Below are 6,032 nucleotides of genomic sequence, written 5' to 3' on the forward strand. Positions count from 1 at the left end.
CACGCTCTTCCATTGTTTATTACTTTTGTTGCATCTAAAACTAGATAGCAAGCTCTTTGGAGCAGGGACTGTGGTGGGGAGGGGTTTACTTGTTCTTTAAAGCATCTAGCATGCTATTGGATGCTGTATAAATTATGAGACCACCTTCAGCCTCCAGTAGTCTGGGAGGAGTTTCCTGCATTTATTCAAATTATGTATTGGGTGCTATATATTAAGAAGTTTTAAAAAGCTAGGTAAAGCATCTAATAAATAATTCATGGTGTTATTAATTACACTATTAGAGTTGTTCAGCACTGTCATTCTCCAGAAACTGCCTAAAGGCCAGGAGGCTTTTCTTTTAATCATCTAATTAGTGAGAGGAAGACAAGCCAAAGCTATTTTCTAACATCACAGCGTGTGGGAGTTTGTTGGGAATGAGGAAATGCTTTCCTGGAAAAATAAATGGGATGCCTTAGTTCAAATGTGAACGACCGTCCTAAATGCACATCAGAATTCCGCATTTAGACATTTAAAACAACACTTCTTAAGTATTTTTGTGCCTACCTGGTATCCAGTCATTTAAATAAATATGGTCACATGGGTATAACTGAGGACAGAAATGTATACATATAAATTACAATTCCCATGAAATATAAAAAAATACAATATTCAATACCCATTAAATTTCCTTACATTAACTCCACTGCCTGGCACCAGATGAGAATGATAGCAGTTTACACCCACTTTGCATAGGTACAGATGACTCCACAATGGGCAAGACAACAGCAAATCAGGCCCTAACTCTTCATCAAAGCCAGTCAGGTTCAGATGCTCAACTGGAATAACCAGCTTGACACTTCAAAGAAGAATTCATGTGATCACTTCTCACAGGTGCTCACTGAACATCGGTACATCAAAAGCTGTATTTGAGTCACTTGCATGTCTCCGCACAGAGAGCCTTGCCATCTGATACTCTGCGTCACTTTTTCTCATTGTTCATACATGCTCAGATACTCTCTCTGTTACTCTGTGGTCCTCCTTGAATACTGCTCCCATAGAGACACATCAGAACTTAATTGTAGGACCAAGTTAATTATTTAATACAACTTTTTAATACAAGCATACCTAGAGTTGTCCTGTTTGAGGTCCTTTAAAACACTGGAGCTTTAATCTGCACCATCCTTTGGACATTATTGTCTTAATTCCTATATTGTTTGGATAATATGGATGATTTAAGACCAGCTAGCTGTGTATTTGGATTGTTTTCCTCTTAGCGTGTTTTGTACACACAGCCCAGCTTAGATGATTTTTAGAGATGTGGCTGGGGCAGGTAAGTAAATTGGCATTGAAAAGGCAAATTTTTGGTTCTTTATGGGCCCTTATTTGATGGGACTAGGAAAAAGTCATTTTTCAAAATTTAACTTTTTTTTTACCTTTTGGAAACTTAGTGGCCTTAGTGGTTGTTGAGCTTCTGTCTTTTGTGTTAGATGTAATGGTTGATCACTGTAGTCTTTAAAAGTCCCCTGGCACCTCTTGCAAAAATTGGGGTGTTAGCTATAGTGTTCTGGATAAATCTCAGTATGAGTAATTATACATTCTGCCCATTTAGATTTCTCCCTGCAACTACCATCAGACACACACGGTCAATTCCATCCCTGGTGTATGTAACAGTATCCATGGTGTGTTGTATTTATTTGTTTATTGAATAATGAGTTTCACTGGTATTTATGTAATGGTCTTCCCTCTTCCTCTCCTCTCCAAAATAGGTCTCAGATCACTATCTGAATTCTCTGAAGAATTTCTCCTTACACGTAGTCTAAATGGTAGTTAATGGACTTCCTTTAGGGATGAATTTGGCCCCATAGTTTTCTTTTCCTGTCCTTGACCATAGTGCACCATTGCTATGCTCTGTTAAACAATCAGTGTTTCACCCAGTTAACTGTACTTCACTGGTATCTATGTATTTATATGACCTCAACATCATTGCATCAGAGCAATAACGAAGTGAAGTGAATTCTGTGCATAGACACTGAATTAGACACTGAAAAGAATTAATGGCCCTTACATTATGGTTTCCCTGAGAGATCTTACTATCAGAAAGTTTTTCCTGATATTCAGATTAAATTTTATTTTTCTTAATTTTCTCTCATTACTACTGACATTCTTTACGGCAACCATAAATAATTCTTCTCTTTCCTTATTCAATATATAGAGACTGTAATATTTTGTGTGAGAGATTGTAAAGCATTTTAGAATCCCTCAGGATGAATGGCACTATATAAATGTAAGATATTAATAATTATTTTCAGGAATTAGAATGCACAATCGTAGCGACAAACCAGACTTTGAGGGGTTGAGTCTGACCTAAACTTGGATATAGGAACTGGCCAGTGTGACCATGATTTAGTCATACCAAACACAGCACTAAAATTAAGCTTTAATAGTTTGGCTGGCACTATGTCACGTAAGCTGAAAACAATAAGCAAGATAGCATCAACCAAAGGACACTGAGTGTTTTGCTACCCTCTGTGCATAGCATGTAGAATCATAGAAATGTAGGTCTGGAAGGGACTTCAATAGGTCATGTAGTCCAGTCCCCACATTGAGGTGGAACTATCTAGACCCGAGGTGGGCAAACTATGGCGGCCCGTGAGACCATCCTGCCTGACCCTTGAGCTCCCGGCCAGGGAAGCTAGCCCCTGGCCCCTTCCCTTCTGTCCCCCATCCCCTGCAGCCTCAGCTCACCGTGCCACTAGCGCTCTTGGCAGTGGAGCTGCGAGCTCCTGCTGCGCAGCGTGGCGGTGTGGCTGGCTCCGGCCAGGCAGCATGGCTGCGAGTCCTGCTGCTCTGAGCAGCATGGTAAGGGGGCAGGGAGCGGGGGGGTTGGATAAGGGGCAGGGGATCCCGGGGGACAGTCGGGGACAGGGAGCAGGGGGGTGGATGGGGGTGGGGTCCTGGGGGTCGGTTAGGGGTGGAGGGTCCTGGGAGGGGGTGGTCAGGGGACAAGAAGCGGGGGGGTTGGATGGGTCGGAGGTTCTGAGGGGGGCAGTCAGGGGGCAGGAAGTGGAAGGGGCTGGATAGGGGGCGGGGCCCAGGCTGTTTGGGGAGGCACAGCCTTCCCTACCCAGTCCTCCATACAGTTTCCGAACCCTGATGTGGCCCTTAGGCCAAAAAGTTTGCCCATCCCTGATCTAGACCATCCTTGACAGTTGTTTGTCTAATCATTGGAGGTTTGTAAAAAACTCCAATGACTGAGATTCCTCAGCCTCCCTAGCTATTTTGTTGCAGTGCTTACCTACCCTGACAGTTAGCAAGTTTTTTCTAGTGTCTAACCTAAATCTCCCTGGCTGCAATTTAAGCACATTACTTCTTCTCTTGTTCTCAGTGGATAAGAAGAACAATTTATCATTGTCCTCTTTATAACAACCTTTTATGTATTTGAAGACTGTTATGTCTCTCCTCAGTCTTCTCTTCTCCACACTAAACAAATCCAGTTTTTTCAATCTTTCCTCATAGATCATGTTTTCTAGACTTTTAATAATTTTTTGTTGCTCTCCACTGGACTTTCTCCAATTTGTCCACCTGTTTCCCAGAGTGTGGTGCCCAGAACCAGACTCAGTACTCCAGCTGAGGTCTTATCAGTGCTGAGTAGACTGGAAAAATTACTTCTTGTGTTTTGCTTACAACACTGCTATTAATAATCCCAGAATGATGTTCATTTTTTTTGCAACAGTATTACATTGTTGACTCATATTTAATTTGTGATCCACTATACTCTTTTTCTGCAGTACTCCTTCGTAGGCAGTTATTTTGTGTTTGTGCAATTGATTATTCCCTCCTAAGTGTAGTACTTTGCATTTGTCCTTATTGATTTTTCATCCTATTTATTTCAGACCATTTCTCCATGGAAAACTGAATAGGTGCATCAGAGTATACCACGTGTGAGTGTCAGGGAGTCATATCCTTTTTCACTATTTCTGTGAAAGCGAGCACTTCAAAAAAAATCTCCAAAGGCATTTTTAAGGACAGGTTTTTTAATTATAAAGGGTTTCTTTTTTTTCCATGTGTGATTACAAATGTAACACGGAGTCTATGACAATGACTAATGGTCTATAAATACCTAAGACAGTTATCATACTGTTGATGTCATGCTTCCAGAAATGTAGGCCATGGGCAGGTAGTGAAGACATTGTTAAACAGAGATCAACGTGGAAGGGTGAAGGGAAGTGGTACTCATAATAACTTGACCCCTCTCTATTCAGTCTCCCCAATCCTTGACACTTTTGCTGCCACTGTCTCCTCTCCAGGCTCCTGTGCCATTTCTCCCTCTCTGAGGGGCACGTAGGCACAGACTGGATACTAATGCTGCTTCTAGTAACACTCATTTCTGTTAGGATAGCCATGCAGCTTTGAGGAAATCATGTGATGAGCTGCTCCCTGCCTTCTATCCTTGGCATTCTTCCTCTGAAACCACAGAGCCAAAGCCACATAATGCTGGTGAAGAGAGGCTTTTCAGGCTCACAGGAAGGGGGAAGGGAGTATGTTCAGTGGTTCTGCTTCCTCTCTGCATTTAGGGCAGGGGTGGGCAAACTTTTTGGCCCGAGGGCCACATCTGGGAATAGCAATTGTATGGCAGGCTCATAAAATTGGGGTTGGGGTGTGTGAGGGGGTGAGGGCTCTGGGGTCAGGCCAGAAATGAGGAGGTCAGGGTACAGGACAGGGAACAGGGCTGGGGCATGGGGTTGGGGTGCGGGAAGGGGTGCAGGCTCTGGCTGGGGGTGTGGGCTCTGGGGTGGGACTGGGGATGAGGGTTTGGGGTACAGGAGGGTGCTGTGGGCTGGGATTGAGGGGTTTGGAGGGCGGGAGGGGGATCAGGGCTGGGGCAGGGGGTTGGGGTACAGGGAAAGGCTCAGGGGTGCAGGCTCCAGGCAGAGCTTACCTCAAGCGGCTCCTGGAAGCAGCAGCATGTCCCTTCTCCAGCTCCTATGTGGAGGCTGCCCTGTCCGCAGGCATCACCCCTGCAGCTCCCATTGGCTGCGGTTCCCAGCCAATGGGATCAGGATCAGGCCCTTACTTGCGGTTCCCAGCCAATGGGAGCTGTGGGGGTGGCACTTGGGGCGGCAGCACCATGCAGAGCGGAGCCCCCGGGCTGCCCCTATGCGTAGGAGCCAGAGAGGGTCCATGCTGCTGCTTCTGGGAGCCACATGAAGGGGTCCCCGACCCTGCTCCCTGGCTGGAGCTTCGGAGCGGGGCAAGCCCCAGATCCCACTCCCCAGTGGGAGCTCGAGGGCCAGATTAAAACGGCTGGCAGGCCAGATCCAGCCCGTGGGCCACAGTTTGCCCACCCCTGGTTTAGGGGCTGATCCAAAACCAAATGAAGATAACAGAGAAACTCCCATAAACTTCAGTAGGCTTTGGATTAGACCCTTTAGAGGGTACCATTCACAAAACTACACTTACACTATACTCTGTAAATAAAGCTGCACACTCAAAAATATGATTGTTTTCTCCTTAAAGTTCCCATCTTGCTAGTTGCTGATCACCCTCCAGTTCCATTAACTTTGGTGAGAATGGATATAGCCCAGCACCTAGCAGGATTAGGCCCTTACTACATATCCACTTCCTCTGTGCACACTCTACTGTAACCAAAAAGGGAATGATTTTCCATGTCTTTATTTAGAGATGGGCCTGAGCCACAAAATTCAGATTCAAACTTTACCAAAGCTGAGCGGGCTTTGTATTTGGATTTTGGTTCACCCCACTGTAGAGATAAGCGTGGTTTGCAAAGTTTGGATCCAGATTTAACATCCCTGTGTTTTGGGAGGTATTTGGATCCAGGGTGATGTTTCTGATACAACTCAGTTTTATTGTTTTCTCTTCGTACTGGTGGCGGTGGCCGTCACAGCGTCCGCTCAACCTCTCTAACCTTTTCTATAATCTCTTCTTGCCTATTTCAGCAATTAACTGACCAGCCCATGAAGAGAACCTAGATGACTGCAGTCACTAAGGAGTTACAGTTTGCACACACAACTAGGGGAAATTTTGGATGTGTG

The sequence above is a fragment of the Lepidochelys olivacea genome, assembly GCF_965140295.1.
Source record: "Lepidochelys olivacea isolate rLepOli2 genome assembly, chromosome: 12".
Lineage (NCBI taxonomy): Eukaryota > Metazoa > Chordata > Testudines > Cheloniidae > Lepidochelys > Lepidochelys olivacea.